Raw genomic sequence first — 23,009 nt, forward strand, 5'->3', positions numbered from 1 at the left:
TGTTCGCGCAGATGGTTGTTGTTTTGCAGACGTCCCCATCTGTAGACTCATGGATCGAGACGTGGCTGCACGATCCGTTACAGCCATGCGGATAAGATGCCTGTCATCTCGACTGCTAGTGACATGAGGCCGTTGGGATCCAGCACGGCGTTCCTTATTACCCTCCTGAACCCACCGATTCCATGTTCTGCTAACAGTCATTGGATCTCGACCAACGCGAGCAGCAATGTCGCGATACGATAAACCGCAATCGCGATAGGCTACAATCCGACCATTATCAACGTCGGAAACGTGATGGTAAGCATTTCTCCTCCTTACACGAGGCATCACAACAACGTTTCACCAGGCAACGCCGGTCAACAGCTGCTTGTGTATGAGAAATCGGTTGGAAACTTTCCTCATGTCAGCACGTTGTAGGTGTCACCACCGGCGCCAACCTTGTGTGAAAGCTGTGAAAAGCTAATCATTTGCATATCACAGCATCTTCTTCCTGTCGGGTAAATTTCGCTTCTGTAGCGCGTCATGTTCGTCGTGAAGCAATTTTAATGTCCAGTAGTGTAGCAAAAACCTTCATTGCTGGCAATCTCCGGAGAGTTTCTAAGCTTATACTGACGGCTCAGGAACCTCAGGCAACGGCATTCCTATCTCCAAATACAGGTTACAAGGAAAAAATTTCGCTTCCTTGTGGAATTTTCAGTTTTCCACTGAAGCCACCAGTACCCATGCAGCTTTAATTTACTAGCAGTACCTGACAGTAAGGAATATCTTGATTTTAACGGACTTTAGAAACATACTGCTAGAAATGCAGATACCAGATTTCTCAACAAAATTAATCCACAGGCAATGGACTCCATGAAAGCTAGAAGAAAAAGGGAAATTATCATAAAGAAGCTATTATTCATGTGGATCAAAGGGCATGCTAACGTTAAATACAATGAAATCGAGGAATATGATATTAATAAGGACTGTGTGAACGCTTCTCCTTTATGACAGCTTGTCTTCTCTGGGGATACATCCGCCGGGTTCCCTGAATCTCTCGTAAGGAACTGCAAGCCACTCTTTCTCAAGATCCGAAATCAGAGAAGATAATGATGTTCGTATCTGAAGCGAAGACGACATCTATCTCATCCCACAATGTTCCAGTGGGTTCAGTTCGGGAACGTGGGTAGGTAGGCCCACTTTAGAAATTTTATTGTCCACAAGCAATTGCCTGACACATGCTAATTTTCGACGCGGTGCATTGTTATGATGATACATTCTCATTTCTTCAAACTACACACATCAGAAAAAGTTATACATCACCTCGGTTCCGAAAGTTTCGGACCCTGTACTGAAAATTGGAATAGAGATCAGCATAAACATCATTTCCGCCCTTCGTATTGCAGAATGAAACCACACATTTCATGTTGTACCACCATACAGGGAGAGCTTCAGAGATGGTGGTCCAGATTGCTGTACACACCGGTACCTCTAATACCCAGTAGCACGTCCTCTTGCATTGATCCATGCACGTATTCGTCGTTGCATACTATCCACATTTCATCAAGGTACTGTTGGTCCCACTCCTCAACGGCGATTCGGCACAGATCCCTCAGAGTTGTTGGCGGGTCGCGTCGTCCATAAACAAGTCTTTTCAATCTATCCCAGGCGTGTTCCATATCGTTCATGCATTGAGAACATGCGATGTCGTTATCCTGAAGGAAGTCATTCACAAGATGTGCACTATGGGGCGCAAATTGTCGTCCATGAAGACGAATGCCTCGCCAGTATGGTGCCGATATGGTTGCACTATCGGTCGGAGGATGGCGTTCACGTATCGTAGAGCCGTTACGGCACTTCCCATGCCGGCGTATGTCAGCCCCAAAAAATGCCACCCCAAAACATCAGGGAACGTCCATCTTGCTGCACTCACTGGACAATATGTCTGAGGCATTCAGCCTGACCGGGTTGCCTCCAAACACGTCTTCGACGATTGTCTGGCTGAAGGCATGTGCGACACTCATCGGTGAAGAGAACGTGATGCCAATCCTGAGCGGTCCATTCGGCATATTGCTGGGCCCATCTGTACCGTGCTGCATGGTGTCGTGGTTGCGAAGATGGACCTCTCCGTGGACGTCGGGAGTGAAGTTGAACATCATGCAGTCTATTGGGCACAGTTTGAGACGCAACACGACGTCCTGTGGCTGCATGAAAAGCATTAATCAACATCGTGGCGTTGCTGTCAGGGTCCATCCGAGCCATAATCTGCAGGTAGCGGTCATCCACTGCAGTAGTAGCCCTTGGGCGGCCTGAGCGAGGCGTGTCATCGACAGTTCCTCTCTCTCTCTATCTCCTTCACGTCCGAACAATATCGCTTTGATTCACATCGAGACGCCTGGACACTTCCATTTTTGAGAGCCCTTGCTGGCACAAAGTAACAATGCGGACGCGATCGAACAGCGGTATTGACCTCTAGGCATGACTGAACTACAGTCAACACAAGCCGTGTACCTCCTTACTGGTGGAATGGCTGGAAATTATCGGCTGTCGGACCCCCTCCGTCTAATAGGCGCTGCTCATGCATGATTGTTTACAGTTTTGGGCGGGTTTAGTGACATCTCTGAACAGTCAAAGCGACTGTGTCTGTGATGCAATATCCACAGTCAACGTCTATTTTCAGGAGTTCTGGGAACCAGGGTGGTGCAAAAGTTTTGTGATGTGTGTACTTGTTTATTGTATGCAGTACACAAACCTGCAAAGCTTATTGATTTCCTTTCTCATTTAGCGTGTTCATAAGCGCAATAATGAATCCAGACAGTAACCACGAAAAACACCTCTACATGGTAACACTGTTTCCTCCGTGTGTCACTGCAGGCTAAACAGGTAACGTTCACCGGCCTTTCTCCAAACGCTATCTCTTCAGTGAGATTTCCACAGGACAGAGCGAGAGTGTTTACAAAACTGATCTTGTCTCATAAATTACCGGTAAATTTCGTGCTGAGACTGTCCTCCTTATGCTCCAGCGCACTTTTTCACGCGCTTAAAATGTGAATATACACTTTGCGCAACTCTGCCCCATCAGTTATCAAAATTACATTACGAATTCTGTCCTTCAAGCCTTCTAAGGTTAAAGGGCTATTTGCGTATCTGCATCCTTTTCTGGACTTTGCTGCTGGTCCCGGCGGAGGTTCGACTCCTCCCTCGGGCATGGGTGTGTGTGTTGGTCCTTAGGATAATTTATGTTAAGTAGCGTGTAAACTTAGGTACTGATGACCTTAGCAGTTAAGTCCCATAAGATTTCACACACATTTGAACATTTTTTTGCATCCTTTTCTCTCTGTGGATGTCCCATGAATTCGTGAGATTGTCTCGCGGGAAAGTGTGACAGTTTGCACATCCTGCTGAAATACAGCGTAAGTACGTTCATGTAGGTTCAGCTGCGTTGATTGATTCGCATACACGCAGCGGCGTTTACTGTTGTTTCAAAAAATATGAGACCTGCAGTCAGCCTTGCGCTGACACAGCCCACCACACTCCGATATTTTCACTGTGCAGAGGTCCTTATTAATTGTGCGGGAATTGTTGTTGACCTTTGTTTGTTTGTGGACCAGTATCTCGTACCCTGGGAGTTCACAATTACTGTCGGGAGGAACAACATTCGTCACTCATGAAATAGAACAACGGATCCACCATTCCACTCTCAGTTGTTACACGTAACCATGTACAGTATTTCACACTTTTGGCTTGTCTTCCTCTTTGTGTTCTTGGACACGTCATTTCGTAGGGCTTCATCCCTATATCGTTTACAACACGTTGATAAGACCTATGCGAAATGTTCATTTATAGCAACAATTTACGTGTCGACCTCTTTGGACTGCATCATTCGTGTTGGAATATTCACGATCGCAGCAGGTGCAGGAAGGACGGGACTGGATTCGTTTTGCGTTTTCAACTGACCCTGTAGCACGCCACATTGCGCCAAATTCTGTATACTGCCCTTTGCTGGTATGGAAACTCCAGAAAACTTCTCTGCAAAATGGTCCCCCGTTTTCTACCGTCCGTTGCTCGCACGGATGACACTCGTCATCCCCATGACTTTCCCGCTCAGTTTTGTCTGACAGCTGGATTGAGTTCGCATCATTTCCAGTACCTTTCTGTTAACTCTCCTGCTGTTAGTTCCAGTCATTATTGGCTCTCTGTTACGAGACATACATTGCTTATGAAACATTGTTATAGTTTATTATAGTCTGGAAGGCACTGGTCATCCGCCCGAGCTCTGCTGCCACAATCTGAAACAAAGTAAGTCTATATTACTTTACTGCTTTCCTAGATTCAATCAATCTTTCAAGTGCGTAAATTTAAGCGTATTGAAACTGATAGCAGTTACCTTCCACGTTACCTAGTATTCTCTTTATTTTTAGATTGTGGAAGAAATTTCAAAGGTAAGAAAACCTCAGACATATTTTAGTAGAGATCCTAATGTGTGGCTGGAATGGTTCAATGAGCTGACTAATGAAGATGCTCACAGCGGTAGCGCTGACTCAGAGACTGAAGATTGTGTTCATGAAAGCAGTCATGTTTCAGGAACAGAACAAGAAGTGTCAGAAAATGATGAATATAAGGAAGAAGTAACTCAAGAGGATACAATTTCTTAGGGAAAGATGGAGGAAAAACAAATATCCTACCAATGTTAGGAGCAGATCTTGTAATATTATTACGCATTTGCCTGGACCAAAAAATCAAGCTCGTATAAAAAAAAAAACACAGGAATAGAAATTCTGAATTTGTTCTTGGATGGAAACGTAATAAGCACTATCGCAACATGCACTAATATATACATCAATGAAGTTCGTGGTAACTTCTCCAGGGAAAGGGATACTAAAGAAACAGACGCTATGGACATAGGGCTTTCATAGATTTATTATATCTGTGTGGATCTTCGAGATGTTCTAGAAAGAGTATATCGAAATTGTGTAATAACTCAAAGGGAAACGGACTTGAAAAAATGACTCTAAGCACTAAGGGACTTAATATCTGAGGTCATCAGTCCCCTAGACTTAGAACTATTTAAACCTAACTAATCTAAGCACATTAGGCACATCCATGCCCGAGGCAGGATTCGAACCTGCGACCGCAGCAGCAGCCTGGTTCCGGCCTGAAGTGCCTAGAACCGCTTTGCCACAGCCGCCGGTGGAAACGGACTTGAATTATGTTATTTATGCGTGAGTGAAAACCGATTAAGGTTTCTGTTGAGATGTTTGAGGTTTGAGAATATCCGTGATGTAAGTGTTCGCAGAGAGGTTGACAAGTTGGTTGCTATCAGAGAGGTACTTCAACTATTCACGCACAACTGCAAAAATATTTTTCACCTAGTAATATCTTACTGTTGACGAATAGCTGTTGGCATTTAGGGAAAATTGCCCAGTAAGGCAATATATTTCTGACTAACCTGCAAAGTATGGGTTAAAAGTGTTTGCTTTGGTTGATGTAAAAACAGCTTACACTTTGAATTTAGAACCGCACGTCGGTAAGCAACCACAGGGGCCATATAATGCCAGTAATTTAGATGAAGATATTGTTCTTCGAATGATCGAACCAGTACAAGGTACAAGCAGCAATATTACTCGTGACAAATGATTTACCAGTTTGTCTTTAGTCAAGAAACTTCAGGCGAAGAAACTGACATACGTCGGAACAGTATGAAAGAAACAAGAAACAAGTGCCGAAAGAATTTCTACCAAATAGACAAAGGGAGGCAAAATCCTGTATCTTTGGATTTCAACAGGATTGTACATTGGTCTCATACTGTCCAAAGAAAAATAGGATAGTGTTGGTGCTGTCAAGCATGCACCTCGATGACGCTATAGATCGTTCAACAGGGGAACAAAGTGAAACCTGAAATGATTAATTTCTATAGCATGTCAAAACCGGGGGTAGATCTTGTAGATCAGCTTTGTCACAAGAACAATGTCTCACGCAACACAAGAAGGTGGCTTATGGCACTGTTTTGAAATATTTTGAACATTGCAGCCATAACTGCTTTGTGCATGTATAAATACCATTGCATGTCTTCATATATGTTGTAAAAAGGATTGATTTTATAGAAAAAATCTGCTGGGAACTAACAAAGCCTCAAACAGAGCAACGTGTCCTTATTGAAAGCCTTCCTTGTGAAATTAGGAGGAGGGCTAAATTACTGTTACGCACTCAAGAAATTGTGTAACAGCCAGAAAAAGCAACTGGATCACGTGGAAGGTGTTATATACGTAGAAGAGCACGAAATAAAACAACTCGTAGCGTGCACTGCATGCAACAACCGGACATGTGTCGATCATTTGAAAGACATATGTGTAAACTGTGTTGCAAATAACGTGTTTTTTATTTCAGTTTTTTTGCACTTTGTCACTAAATTACTGTTTGTATATGCTTATTAGTTAGGTCGTTGTTTTGAAATAAAAATTTTCCTTTTCTTTTGATAAGTAGTAGCATTGTTACACACACATCAATGCTTACATGGAAAACAGATGTAAATTTGTTAGTTTGAAATGTAACCTTATTACATTATTGCACAAACTTTTTCAAACGTTAGAACATGATATGCTATGTACGAACATTAAATGTATTATATTTAGATTTAATAAAATCATAAAATCAGTCATAAGGACCGTTCAAAGTATACAAATACACCGCTTGCTTTGTGGATGACACCTGTCATCCGCGCGAATGACCACGTCACGAATTATCGCGCGAGTAACGGGGTGTGAAAATGAAACGGTAGACACGTACGCCTTCACAATTGCGATACTTTCTTGAAGAGGATACATCTATCTGAGATATTTACATCACACTTCTTAATCAAGCTGCAGCAGCTTTCGTACCGATCATAAAAAACAAAGTAGCAAAAGCTTTGAAACAGTAGGTTTCAGTTGGCGGCGATAGTGAACAGTCTAATACTCGGGCCCTGTTTTTCGTGCGCCGCCCTTTCATCCTAAGGCAGCAAATCTTTAACAGTACACTCGAAACCCACTGCTTTTCGTGTTTGCCCTTAGCGATAATGAAAAGATTTATGTTTGGAGAAAAATCAGTATCAAGATGAGCAAATTTGTACGTGGGAAGATTGGTTTCGAAGATGTTGTAGTGATAGAAATGAAACTGAAATGGAGAGGGTGGGTATGTGACGAGTGAAACAACACAGCATATATTAAAGAAAATAACTGTTTATTTTCTTAGGATAGGAAACATCTTAGACAATACTTGAAGGAAGCTGGTCCTTGTGGCCGAGCGGTTCTAGGCGCTTCAGTCCAGAACCACGCCGCTATTACGGTCGCAGGTTCGAATCCTGCCTTGGGTAAGGATGTGTATGATGTCCTTAGGTTGGTTAGCTTTACGTAATTCTATGTCTAGGGGACTGATGTTAAGTCCCATAGTGCTTAGAGCCATTTGAATCATTTGAACTGAAGAAAGATTCTTGATATGATGAGTTTCACATGTAAAGCTAAGGCGTTAATATGTGAACAAGAAACCTGAAAGCGGTTAACATACTGCAGAGAGGAAAAACTGCTGAGTTTCGTGAAGACGTTCCCCTGCCGAATGTTACTGCAGACGTTTACCTTCCCAAACTAAATTCACGTGTCCTCTATTTCATACCGAGCAATATTTTATGAACTGATAGTTCACTGATGAAAGACGAGATGCAGAAACTGACTTCAGATCTTCCGTGAAGGCTCCCAACAGTTCATTGTTACGCTTCTTCTCATCAGAATCGCCAGAAAACCAACGACAGAAATAAGTAGATGAATATACTGAACGGGTAAATCACTACTGAAAGGGAGTTGGTAATCTAATAGTCACAGGGGACAGGAACGCTTTAATATGGGAGAATAAGGGTATTATAAACTCGAGGAGTGAGAGAGGACAACGACTGAGTTCATAATAAAATCAGCTGATAATAACTAATACACTGCTCAAAAATCACAGTGGAGAAGTTATTCTTGGAAAAGGCCAGGAGACATGCTTTATATCGCGGTCATGCGGAGAGTCCGAAATGCGATATAGGACTGCAAGGAATACCGAGTACCAAATACAGACTCAGATCACAAACTGGTAATGATTGAGAGTAGACTGCAGTTTAAGAGAGTCGTCTGAAGGAATTAATGTGGGATACTGAGTTAATGAGGAATGCTGAGAAGTTCTCCAAGGCTTTATATACTGCGTTAATTAATACCCCTCTACCAGTTGAAGAGGAATAAACATCTCGAAAATCATCGAAACTCGGCTTACAAATATACGTATAACGAAAGTAACTGAAAGGAATGTTGCTTAACATAATAAGACCTTAAACTGGTCGACGAGAGAACGAAGTATAAAAATGACAGAATTATTATCATGAATGCATGAAAGAAAACCAACGACAACAATAATAGTTCAGGTAAATTTGCCTACGTCGCTAGCAGACTATGGAGAGATAGAGAACGTTTATGAGGGTGTTGAACGTATTATTGAATATATACAGGGAGATGAACTCTAATAATCATGTGGGACTGGAATATTATTTTAGGGTATGGAATAGAGGAAAGAGTTGTGGGAGAATATGGGCTTAGTAGCAGGAACGAGAGAGGGGAAACGCTGAGTTGTACAAGAAATTGCAGTCAGTGACAGTGAATATACTGCTCTAAAGTCACAAGTGGAGGAGGTATACTTGAAAAATGCATGAATACACAGGAAGAGCCGGCCGGAGTGGCAGTGCGGTTCTAGGCGCTACAGTCTGGACCCGAGCGACCGCTACGGTCGCAGGTTCGAATCCTGCCTCGGGCATGGATGTGTCTGATGTCCTTAGGTTAGTTAGGTTTAAATAGTTCTAAGTTCTAGGCGACTGATGACCTCAGAAGTTAAGTCGCATAGTGCTCAGAGACTTTTGAACCATTTTGAACACAGGAAGATTCCAGGTGAATTATATCATCGTCAGACGAAGATTCCTAGATCAGATAGCGCATTGTAAGACGGATCCAGGAACAGACCGCAATCTACATAATACTGATGAAGAGTAGACTATTTAAGAGAATCGTCTGGATGGATGCTGTGAATGGAAGTGGATATTGACGTACTGACCAAAGATGTGATGCGTTTGAAGTTCTCTAAGGCTTTAAATACTGCGATCATGAATACCACAAGAGGCAATTCAGTTGAGTTCTGAAGACGCACCACCAGGCCATCGGAAAATGGTCATTCACAAAATCCCGAAGATAGGTTGATAAGTGCGAGAACTCTGACGCAAACAGCTTAACGTCACGTGTACGCAAGTTTTGAGAAGAATAATATACAGAGGAGAAAAAGCAAATTGAGGTTCTGTTAGGTGACGGCTAGTTTGGCAACGTGCAAGAGCATTTCTGCTGTTGCGATTCAAAATAGAAGCAAGACACGTCACACAATTTTTCTGTCAAGAGCTTTCGCCAACGTAAAATGGCATAAGACCTTCGGAACTCACAGCAAGCTATAGAGAAAGACGAGTAATGTACAATACGTATAGAAACGAATTGGGCACAGTAAAAATTGAGGACCAAGTTCACTTTACTCGGAATTGAAAGGGCGTATGAAAAGTATGTAGCCATTCGTCCTTACTGTACAGTATAAATAGCGGATATAGAAGGAAAATTTGGGAGTGGCGTTAAGATTCAGGGCGAATGGATATCAATTATAAGGTGATATTGCTGTTCTCAGAGAAAATAAGGAAGAATTGAAGGACGAGTTGAACCGTTGAATGTATCAATTCAAGGTCAACCGAAGAAAGACGAAAGTAATTAGATGAGCGATAAACTTATCAAAATTTCGGTGCACGACGCAGGCGAAGGAATTCACATCTGGGACGTAAAATGACTCATGAAGGAAGAAGCAATGAAGACATAAAAAGCAGACTAGCAAAGGCGGAGTAGATTCCAGGCCAAAAGAGGTGCCGGCCGCGGTGGTCTCCCGGTTAAGGCGCACAGTCCGAAACCGCGCGACTGCTACGGTCGCAGGTTCGAATCCTGCCTCGGGCATGGATGTGTGTGATGTCCTTAGGTTAGTTAGGTTTAAGTAGTTCTAAGTTCTAGGGGACTGATGACCACAGATGTTAAGTCCCATAGTGCTCAGAGCCAAAAGAGGTCTACTAGTACCAGTTACGCTAGTTTATTTGAGGACGCACAGAAATTTATGAAGGTGGAAGACGGGCAAATCGGAAAAGAAGAGACTCACCGTGCTATGAATGATGCTCAAAATTAGAAATTAGAAATTATTAGGTTCACAGTAGAATGGGTGAGGGGAGGAACATATGGAAACACCGAGAAAACGAAGAGACTGTTTGATGGGACATTTCTCAATGGACATTTGTCAAGACATCAAGGACATTTGTCACATCGAGGAATACTTCCCATGGTACTTCAGCGAGCTGTAGAGAGTAAAAACTGTAGGGCAAGACAGCGATTGGTGCGTATTCAACAAATACAGCACAATTAAAGGACAACGACCGACACAGTTAAAGGATTGCTTTTTTGAAACTCCTTGAGTGTCTTAAGTTTGAAATTTCGTTCAAAGGTACCTACAACCTACATAACGGAGCAAAAGCGTTGTGCCTTGTGACATCATCTTCGGGCTTGACGAAGCTTCCAACAGCAAGGTGTCGACACATCCTAAAAAATGCCACTGCTCACAAGTTCATGTGAGGTGTAAAGTCGGTGAACGATGTCGCAACGGCACCATATTTCACCACAATTATGCCCAACGCCATTGTGGACATGTCACGCGATGAGGAGGCCGTCTCATCCCCTCTTACCCAAATTTTATTTTGACGCCTGTGCGATGGAGGTCAGAACCGCGACTCCCAGCATTGCAATCACGCGGTTTTCTTATGGGTAGCCGAGGGAATCATTTCAGACACATCGTCACTCACAACGTACCTTAGGTGGCGTTAAGTGGGTGACATGAAGGACGACAGTGAAACTACTCCTCTCCCACGGGCTTTGATTTCCACACATATCGTGCTCGAGAACGAGAGTTCTAAGGGTGATGAGCAACAGGACGACGTGCGTGACAACCTTTGACACTACTGACACATCTCGGGCGGTTCAACCGCTGTCTAACGACATCGTGGGGTACCAACAGCATTGTACGTGATGGTACCGCTTTGGAGTGCAGTGCGACTGCAATTTTTGCTTTGGTGTGCAGGGTAGAACAAACGGGGACCGTTCAGAGTCACTCGACGAAATTTGGAAGTGATGATGAAGCTCAAGTGCGCGGTCGTCAGCGCCCGTACAAAACCACAATTTTTCACAGTCCAGTTTTCTACACGGCCCAATCTAGCCACTGTCACGAATGATGATGATGATAATGATAATGATGAAATGACGAGGACAACAGAAACACCCAGTCTCCGGGCAGAGAAAATCCCCAATCTGGCCTGGAAACGAACCCGGGATCCCGGGATCCAGAGGCAGCAACGCTAGCGATTAGACGCAGCAAAGATTTCTAATGCTTTTCAGCCTTCACATTTCGCTCCCTTCTGTGAAGTGTTCACAGACATTGACGGGTGGCACCGAGACTGTTCTCCAACTGGAGGGTATTAGAATGACCCTTTGCCGTCATTGTCACTCCCTCTCCGATTATACGACAGGAGGAAGCGAAATACGAGAGCTGAAAAAGCATTTGCACCCTTTGATTCTTCGACACCGTTCCAATTTTATACTTTTATGGATGTGATGTGTTGATGACCTGTAGCCGTCTAGAACGAAATTAGAATTATATATTAGTACCTTTAGCTGCTGACGGGCGCTGATATATATCAATAGGGACAGGTGAACATGTGTGCTCTGATCGGGACTCGAACCCGGGACCTCCTCCTTACGTTGCAGACGCTCTATCCATCTGAGCCAACGAGGGCACAAAGGATAGTGCGACTGCAGGGACTATCTCGCGCACGCCTCCCGCGAGACCCACATTCTCACCTTATATGTCCACACACTACATTCGTAGTGCCCCTACCCAACACACTCATTACTCGTGGAAGACATTCTGGCATCACCGGCCATGACCTTCCCCTTCTGTGCGGATGCACACATATTACCCGAACTATTACGGGACTGGGTAAGAATGTCACTGCAGTCGTAATATCCTCTGTGCCCTCGGTGGCTCATTACATCCTAACAAAAGAATCAAGCAATAGGGAGGACTTCTGGGTATACCTTACAACTGAGCACCAAAAGTTGATGTGTACTAAAAAATACAAAGAAAACCAAGCAAATTTTTTAACTAAAACAATACTGTAACCAACAGAAGTGCGTAATTTACATTATCCATCGAAGCATTTCGTATATTAGACGAATGCTTTGTGGTACAAGGTTGCACTTCACGTAGCAAGAGGAGAATATCCAACAGCAAGTAATCAGAGAAGATCATATATATAAACCAGTTAAGTCCATATGTATATATCACTTTGTTTTGAGGGAAGCATACGACACAGTGATGAAACTGGTATCTTCCTTTTATTTAGTTTCTTTCTTTCATTCCTTCTTTTCACAGGAATACATATTTATATTATTTATGTGTAAAATCAGGCAGCAGAAGCCTACTTTAATTCATTACCTTTCTGAAGAAGAGAATTTTACTTATCAGCAATAATGAGTTCGCCTCTTTCTGTTTTTCCACGCACGGAGAAAGAAAATTATAGATGCAGTTACGTTTCCATAACAATTATGTGAAAGCCATCTTAATGGAATTTACATTTATTTTTATTCAAGCCATGTTGCAAACAAAGGCAGCAGAAAGGGCATGCTAGTTTGTCGGTCAGCGGAAGCGCGTTTCCACATCATCAAGTTACATTCTCTCTTTAAAGGCGGAGAAGCCGGGCCGAGAAGGCAAAAATTGGCGAGCGTAAAGGACGGGTTGAAGGGGAGGAAGGAGACCCAAAAAATTCAGATGGATAGAGCGTCTGTCATGTAAGCTGGAGATCCACGGTTCGAGTCCCGGTCGTGGCACACATTTTCACCTGTCCCCGTTGATATACGAATATGAACGCCCGTCAGTAGCTGAAGGTATGAATATATAATTCTAATTTCGTTCAAATTTCGCTGAATGATTTGGAAGGGTTCCTTTTGGTTCCACCCTGTATACCAGAGTAAAAATTGCGGTAGCACTACACAGTGTGTGTGTGGGGGGGGGGGGGGGGGGGGTAGGGGTGGTAGCATTTAGTTCAGTGGAGTTTGTTGTCCACGATGTCCTCAGACAGCGGGTGAATTCCACGAAAGCTGTCAGCAGTCTTATAGTCGTCTAGTTGTTCTTAACAATGCGAACTCTTGTTTCCGAACGCGAAATGTACGGGAGTCAACGCCCCAGGACGAGGAGTAATTTCATTGACGCCCTTTATGCCATTTCATGTCGATTCTATGCGGCGGTGAGCCTGAAATATTTTCCTTGGCCACCCATAAGAATACCGCGTGGTTTCAACGGTGGGTGTCGCGGTTCTGACCTTCATCGCAGAGACGTCGAATAAAAGGGCGACATGTGGATAAGGAACACTGCGGTTACTCTCCCATTATGTGACACATCCACAAAAGCATGGTGCGGAATTGTGGAGAAATTTGATGTGTGTCCACACCTTGTAGTCTCGTGGTCGTGTTCTCGCTTCACGAGCACAGGTACCGGTTTCGATTCCCAGCGGAGTCAGGGATTTTTCACCTGCCTCGAGATGACTGGGTGTTTGTGTTGTTCTCATCGTTTCATCATCATTCATGAAAATGGAGAGATTGTGCTGAGAAAAGTTTGGAAATTCGTCTGGGCGCTGATAACCGCGCAGTTGAGCGCCCCACAAACCAAACGTCATCATCATCATGAAATTTGATGTGAATGTGATATCATTAACCCACCAAACATCTCACGCTAAGTTCTGAGCTCTAGCCTTTTTCTCGCATTCGTCGACCCTTCCTGTTGGAATCGTCATCGAGCCCGATGGTGACGCCCAGGATGCCACGCTTTTCGACCTTTACAGAAGAAGGCTTTACGCAGTTTCGAGCCAGCTTTCAAACATGCGTCAGAGTAGGAGACAACTACTGGAATTCTAAATGCGATGTTTTCGTTCTGTTGCGCAGTGTAGTCGTGGAAGTTGGATAGAAGTGCTACTCTAAAATGAATAAGGTGGCGCAACAGAGGAATTCGTATTGAGCAGCATAAAACCAGCCAGAAGACTGATAATTCGAAAATAAAAAAAAAATAAAAAACACGAAAATAGGCGAAGAATCACGTTATCGATTGACTGCGCGGCTTGCAACTATTCACAGGAAATAGTAACAGCACTAAAATATATTGCAGTACCCGTATGGAGCAAACTGAAGTAAACGACTACAAATACGAGCTGTAGGAAAAGCAGCTGTCAAAATTAAACTCACTGGAAGAATCCTGTGAAATAAAATTCTCCCATCAAAGGGCTATATTACAAAACCATCGTTAAGTAATTAATGGGAGAGAGACAACACGCTTTGCGTTCAATAAGTACGTGCAAAAGCGTGGTGCAGACGCTCATTGGAGGTCAATGGCTAAAGTTACAAGGGCGTCTTTTCATGGGGACGTTAACTGGTTCCCAAGGACTTGCATTCTACGAACAACACATTACACCTTCTCAATTACATCTTGCAATATGACCCAAATGGGAAAACGTCAAACTGATATTCACCAAGAGTCGTGACCTATGCTTTTCTAATAATAATACAAGGGAGTGAACAGGTGGACGAAACAGATTTTTCTGACCTCTGTCAGCAAGAAGATCTATGAATCGATTTGTATGACTGTTGATATAGACATTCAGAAATTAATGAATGTTTTCCGCGTAAGAACTTCAAACATCATAACCATTGACCGATAAAATCGCACAATCTTGGAGGAAAGATAATTACAATGTATTACTTACTGTGCATATACAGTAAGACAGGAAGAACACATAAGAGTGGGCGCTAGTCGTTTTGGACCATTCAGCTCCTGTATGACGCTAAATCATACGATCGGTTCCAAATTCCCTGAAAGTCGTGGTATACCGACCCACGCGAGCAGCAACATCGCGTAAGATTACCCTGCACGCTTGATAATCCACGATCCTGCGGATGTCGAAGTTTCCGTTTTCGTTTCTTTCACAAGTTAATATAAAATATTCTCACAAACAAAGAAAATTCAAATGCTACTGAAACCAACGGTGGTTTCAGTTGCCTGAGACTGCAGTTGTGTGTGTGAGTTGCGTTAGCGTGTGAGTGTGTGTGTGTGTGTGTGTGTGTGTGTGTGTGTGTGTGTGTGTGTGTGCGTGTGTGTGTGTATGTGTGCGTATGTCTGTCTATCGTTGAATAAGCTATAATTGTGAGAGTCTTTTTGTTTTGCCTATCTGCGACTCGGCATCTCCGCTATATGGTGAGTAGCAACGTTCTTATAATATTGTTACAAGTATCGCTGTGGGTTTCTTTGTGTGTTCAAACAGTTACTACTGCAATTGTAATGGGCGTAAAATTTATAAATCGTGTGCCTAATGATGGAACCAACAAAAAGAAGGAAATACGAAGCAAGATTCAAGTTGAAACCCATAGAATAGGCAAAAGAATCGAACAACGGTGCTGCAGCAAGGGCTTTCGGTGTAACAGAGAAGATGGTAAGAGACTGGCAAAAGAATGAAGATGCTATTAAAAATTGCCAATGAAAAAGTGTTCTGTGAGGAGAGGAATAGCTTTCTGGCCAACGTTGCAGAATGGGTACAAGAACAGAGGCACAATTCTTATGTTGTTACAAGAAATATAATCAGGGATTATGCATTGAAGCGGTAACGTGACAGACCAGGGCATGGCAAATAATTTAAAGCAACAGTAGGTTGCTTCAGTCGTTCCGTGAACAGAACAAATCAATTAATACGGCAGAAAACAAAAGTTGCACCAAAATTACTTAAAGGTCTTAACGATAAAGTTACGAATTTTCGTAAGTTTGCTGTTCGTGTGAGGCAAAATCACAGCTTTTCACTATCTCATATTGATAATACGGATAAGACACCGATGAACTTCAATGTGACAAACAACAGAACTATGGACATAAAAGAAGTAAAAACTGTTCAAGTGAGAAGCACAGGCGATGAAAAGGCCTGATATGCAGCAGACCTAGTATTAAAATGCATGCAGAAAGTTAAAACAAATAACAATTTTCAAGCTCAAAACCATTCCTAATATAAATTTCTATCTATACTTGTTTGTAATTTTCACGTGAAAATGGATGGATGCACGAGAATGGTGGAAAATTGTGGACGGAAAATGTGTGGCAGGGGCGACATGATATACTACAAATTCAACTAAGTTTGCCACATAACTGAGAACACCAAAAATCACATACCACTAAGTAATACTAAGACTGCTGTTATACTGAGTTGGTTAATTTCGATGCTACAGCCTTTAGACGTCTCTCTGAAGAAACCATTCAAAGACCATATACGTGAACAATGGAACAGTTGGAAGATGAATGGCGAAAAGCGCGTGCGAAAGGTAGAGCTATGCGAGCTGCATCACTTGATGCATTGCGTGAAGTAGTGATCAAATCATGGAAAAAGTGAAAGTGGAAACAGTGATAAAATACTTCAAGAAATGTGGGATTTCCAATGCTGTGGATGGCACTGAGGACGAATTTTTATGTGATACTGACGATGAAGCGTAAATCACAATGTGCAGAATGGGACCCATATATCGAGCTTCTCAGCAACGAAAAGTGAGGATGTACTTGAGGAAATGCTTTCCTTAGGTGATGATTGTGCGGATTTTGCAGTGATTTAAATGCATTGGTCAGTGATTTTTTCATTTATAAAACTTTCAATCTAAGTTTCATATGTGTCGTATAACACGACCCTGAGTTTGGGTGCCATTTTTTAATGTTTGACTATCGTCTCGTTGTAAAGGTTTTTTAAATTACCGCTACCAGTCACAAACTTTGTTAACTATTGTATTATTTATTTATCTGCTCTACAGATTCTTTTTTGTGATCGTGTTTCCAAGTTACTGTTACGTTAGTGAAAATTTGTGAACAGTGACCACGAAAGCCAAGAGAGCCACGGAAATGGAAACACATCAGCTCATCACAACGAGACTTTTCTCTCAATACAGTTGACGCAGCTGAAGAACATCCAGCCACATAAACAGGCGTCCCATGGTCGTCGAACAACAGGCTCGTCGGCAACATTGTTGCTAGAATGCCGCTGTTACGCCAGGATAAGATTGACAGCATGTAATAAAGTTCTGCTGCGACTTGCCCTTCCTTCAGTACCACTCATGACCTACATAACGACAAAAATTTAACGAATGCTAAATGCAGCTCGTGTCTGATGCACACTTGCAAACGTTCTGGCAGTGCTACGGAAAGATCTATAAGGTTAACACAACTAATCGAAATGCACAACTCAGCAAAAAATTAACACAGTAGTAAGATATCATACACCTCTAAATGAGGTGAAATTGAATATTTGGTTTATAATATACTGAGTAGGTTGTTATGAAGCGAATGTACTTATGGTTCGCTAATCTTTTTCAGCAGTTTTATGATCGATACAAACATTCACATTTTGTTTAGCATTTAATTCAGGGTCTATACGGGGACAAGGGAAAAAATTCGCGGATTTTTCCCGGATTTCCCGGTTGAAAGTACACTTCCTTCCGGGTGAAAATACACATTTTCCCCGATTAATTGACAGTAAACTTTCCCTCGGATCTGTAAAACGTATCAGTTTTTGAATGGTTTAGGTTTTACAGACGGCGTGTACCTTCCGGGCTCTTTAGAAAACGAACACATACCGGGGAAAAAAGGAAAAAACACACACGCGCGTTTTGGGACAAGCTTGTACGTGCCGCAACATGTACGCTGCCTATTTTCGTATTACGAAAGTATATATTCGAGTTCCACCAATCACAGGACTTTAGTGAAATCGAGATTGCGATGCTTTTGTAAGCCAGTCATAGCTCATATCACGTGATCTCGCCAGCCGATGACAGCGGATCTTCAGAGGACAGGACACGTGATGTAGTCAGCCAATAGCTACATCACTGTTATGAAGCGTTAACACACAAATACGAAAAATTAATGGATTAATTTAACGTACATAGTGTAGCAGCAAGAAAAGCTAAGGTTTCACGTATAGCATTTGTCTTCTTTGCGTGTGTTATACTTTAAGATACATCAGGCAAATGTGCCAGTAAAATTTCAAATAATGACGTAAATGAAACTTCCTGGCAGATTAAAACTGTGTGCCCGACCGAGACTCGAACTCGGGACCTTTGCCTTTCGCGGGCAAGTGCTCTACCATCTTTTTTTTTTCTTATTGTTCATTATTGATCGTTGTGTTCGGTCGTTGCGGACGTCGCAGGACATCCTGTTCAAGTTCGGTGGTTGATCCTTCCACTCAGTTTTTTTATTACAGAGGCCAACCGGCTCTCTGACCGAACACGATCATCTGAGCTACCGACTCACGACTCACGCCCGGTACTCACAGCTTTACTTCTGCCAGTTCGCAGGAGAGCTTCTGTAAAGTTTGGAAGGTAGGAGACGAGATACTGGCAGAAGTAAAGCAGTGAGTACGGGGCGTGAGTCGTGCTTCCGTAGCTCAAATGGTAGAGCACTTGCCCGCGAAAGGCAAAGGTCCCGAGTTCGAGTCTCGGCCCGGCACACAGTTTTAATCTGCCAGGAAGTTTCATATCAGCGCACACTCCGCTGCAGAGTGAAAATCTCATTCTGGAATGACGTAAATGTCTGATCTTCAAAGTGTTAAGCTTTAAACGAGAGTCAAACCCTCTGTGATTTAAGAAATTCATACAACATTCTCGTACGTAACATAATTCATCTTGCATCAAATTAAATTTGCTTTGAAAGTAATGCTTTTCAAACCACCATTCGCAATATTTTCCCGCGACCTGTTAGCATTCGTTTCACCAATTATCAGAAAACAGGTGTTACCGCCCATGCGCAACTACGATGACGTAGGAAGCCCGTATGTTCGTATGCATGTAGCATTTACAGGTCTTGCATAGCATTAAGAGATCTTACATTACGTCATAAACGAAACAGGACATCACATGATACTCCGAAAACATCGGAATTTCGTAAATAATACTAAAATACATAATTCGGCTTAAAGTGTGTCCAGATTCACAAAGATACAGGCGCCAACCTGATATAAAGTTTTCGCGATGCAAATTTTCTGGGGTACCGATACTGTATTATCTGATGTTTGGTTCTTCATTATAGCGTAATGCCATACGTGCCGGAAGATGAAAACGAGCATTTGAAATTTAGCAAATAGTTGAAACTAGCCAGTTGTGCGGAGTGAAACACTTCGTTTCAAATACACTCCTGGAAATTGAAATAAGAACACCGTGAATTCATTGTCCCAGGAAGGGGAAACTTTATTGACACATTCCTGGGGTCAGATACATCACATGATCACACTGACAGAACCACAGGCACATAGACACAGGCAACAGAGCATGCAAAATGTCGGCACTAGTACAGTGTATATCCACCTTTCGCAGCAATGCAGGCTGCTATTCTCCCATGGAGACGATCCTAGAGATGCTGGATGTAGTCCTGTGGAACGGCTTGCCATGCCATTTCCACCTGGCGCCTCAGTTGGACCAGCGTTCGTGCTGGACGTGCAGACCGCGTGAGACGACGCTTCATCCAGTCCCAAACATGCTCAATGGGGGACAGATCCGGAGATCTTGCTGGCCAGGGTAGTTGACTTACACCTTCTAGAGCACGTTGGGTGGCACGGGATACATGCGGACGTGCATTGTCCTGTTGGAACAGCAACTTCCCTTGCCGGTCTAGGAATGGTAGAACGATGGGTTCGATGACGGTTTGGATGTACCGTGCACTATTCAGTGTCCCCTCGACGATCACCAGTGGTGTACGGCCAGTGTAGGACATCGCTCCCCACACCATGATGCCGGGTGTTGGCCCTGTGTGCCTCGGTCGTATGCAGTCCTGATTGTGGCGCTCACCTGCACGGCGCCAAACACGCGTAAGACCATCATTGGCACCAAGGCAGAAGCGACTCTCATCGCTGAAGACGACACGTCTCCATTCGTCCCTCCATTCACGCCTGTCGCGACACCACTGGAGGCGGGCTGCATGATGTTGGGGCGTGAGCGGAAGACGGCCTAACGGTGTGCGGGACCGTAGCCCAGCTTCATGGAGACGGTTGCGAATGGTCCTCGCCGATACCCCAGGAGCAACAGTGTCCCTAATTTGCTGGGAAGTGGCGGTGCGGTCCCCTACGGCACTGCGTAGGATCCTACGGTCTTGGCGTGCATCCGTGCGTCGCTGCGGTCCGGTCCCAGGTCGACGGGCACGTGCACCTTCCGCCGACCACTGGCGACAACATCGATGTACTGTGGAGACCTCACGCCCCACGTGTTGAGCAATTCGGCGGTACGTCCACCCGGCCTCCCGCATGCCCACTATACGCCCTCGCTCAAAGTCCGTCAACTGCACATACGGTTCACGTCCACGCTGTCGCGGCATGCTACCAGTGTTAAAGACTGCGATGCCACGGGAAACTGGCTGACTCTGACGGCGGCGGTGCACAAATGCTGCGCAGCTAGCGCCATTCGACGGCCAACACCGCGGTTCCTGGTGTGTCCGCTGTGCCGTGCGTGTGATCATTGCTTGTACAGCTCTCTCGCAGTGTCCGGAGCAAGTATGGTGGGTCTGACACACCGGTGTCAATGTGTTCTTTTTTCCATTTCCAGGAGTGTAAATTTACTGCCTCTGCGAAAAAGACTTAAGGCAAATTTCTTTAGAAGATCGACAAAAATAACTTCATTGTTCTGCAAGGTGAATAATGCTTGACTGCCAAAAACATGGAAATAAAATAAAATCAGAAAACTGAAACTAATGACATATTTTAGCCTTCCGTAATTAGGTGAATTATTTTAATTCACCTGATAGCTCCCGGCCACAGAATTATAGTTTGTTTCCATTTAACGTGAGAGCTCTAAATAGAGAGTAAATAGCACAATCACTGAAAGTGGAGACTATTCCCCCTCCTCACTAGAACTCAGACTGTTCTGCGCATGTGCGAATCTAGCAGCTTGGGTTCGCCAGAAAATTTTTTCCGGGTAGCATCTGGCTGCTTGTTGGTACTGCTGATACAGCTAACACTCCTACTAACAGCCACACTTCAAGTAGGCAGAAGCGGCAGAAGGTGCTGCTCATAGACGACTCAACGGCGCATGCGCAACAGCCCGCTAGCAACTCTTTCAAACGAACGAACTTGATGTGACCAGTTGTGACGTCAAGGTCATCGGAAGCAGTTTGTTGTTATGAAGAATTGTATAGCCTTCGTTCTATAGCCTTTGACACGTTTCGCTGTTGGCAAACGCTTGTGTGTGCACTGTGTTTCGTTGTTGTAAATGGCGCATTTCCTTTGCAACTTAAGTTCTATTTTAATTTTTTTTGTCTCGTTTATGTTTTATGACAGCAGTATTGTTCTGCAGTGGCGGGATACAGTAAAATTCTTTGTGAGAATATCAGTTCTTACCAGTCGAAATTACAAAAATTTAACTGAAAACTAAAATAATGAAAAATTCTCGGAATTCTAAGAAATTTCCGGGTTTTTCCCGGTTTTTCCCAGATGAAAAAATTCCCGGGTTTTTCCCGGTTGTCCCGGGGCGTATACACCCTGTTATTACAGATTCTCGGTAATAATACGTAGAATAAAGTACCCAGGATACCACGAAAATCATTTTTATTCTCAAGTAAAATGACCTTAGGAACTCAACAGGTTTGGGTGAGACTCGTATCTACCAAGGAAAGGACTCCGGTCATTAGTCTCGCACACTTGAGGCAAAAATTCTATCTAACTGTTCGGCAGTCATCCTGAACCACCAAAGCGAAGGCCGAGGTCGATTTCATGTATAACTGTTGACGAACGTAACTAGTGCTCTATTACTGTCGCACCATAAACTGATATTGAACCAAAGCTAAAAACATTTCAGCTGATTAAATGTGGCACGTTAAAACTGTGTGGATAGGCACCATAACCATAGGTATCTATGTGTCGTAAACGGTGCTGATAATATAACTGGACCAGGATACCGAAGTGACTTACAGCTTGCTGTTAAGGGCAACAATCAGTCCGAGCACGAGTTTGGTCACACCACTGTGTTCTGAACAGTGTTGTAACGGTCCGCTCCGACGGTTACCAGTCAATTGTGAACGACAATTGCGCTATGTAAAATAATTGTTCTAAATTGTTCTTGTATGATTTGTTTCTCTGTGTGGTACGTTTCCTTTGTGAAATGATAAAACTAGTATGATCCTGTAAAGTGATAGATCTCCACGCTAAAGTGGAACATATGAACACAACAAGTAGGAACTGCCAGTTGTTGCCACTAGAGACGTACTGCGCTTACGCGAAACGGTGAACTGACACCCCCCCCCCTCGCCACACCACACCCCTCCCCCACTCAAAAATATCCCTTTCATGGTCAACTGCCAATTATTTTGTTATTCTCATTCAGCTACAGTGGAAATATTTATTGCATCACCTCTTACAATTAACAATTTTTGTTACAATCATTGAATAACTAAGCTAAATTTGCCTGATTTCTCTTGATTTCTATCAGAAATGAATATACACATAATTTTTGTCAATTTGTTTTTATTCTTAATTTTTGTTTCTATAAAATGTTTGTTTTTTATAATTTGACACTTTCTCGAAAAATGAGTGTAACTGGATATGTCAGCTAGTCTGTTTGTTATTCTGAAATATGAATATTAATGTTGAAAGAAACACTGCATGTTGAAAGAAACGCTGCATAATAATGTTGTAAAATGACACTGATGGATTTTAGTGTTTCTATTGCATCATATAAATACACTGTTGCATTTAATACTTTGTTGCTCCACCACACGTCTTAATCACCGCTTGGCTTCGTGAAGGCATTGAAAGAATTAACTTTTTAACGTACTCCTCACTAGTTCATGAAACAACACAAGCATAA

Source organism: Schistocerca cancellata, chromosome 2 (genome assembly GCF_023864275.1).
Source record: "Schistocerca cancellata isolate TAMUIC-IGC-003103 chromosome 2, iqSchCanc2.1, whole genome shotgun sequence".
In the NCBI taxonomy this organism is placed as follows: domain Eukaryota; kingdom Metazoa; phylum Arthropoda; class Insecta; order Orthoptera; family Acrididae; genus Schistocerca; species Schistocerca cancellata.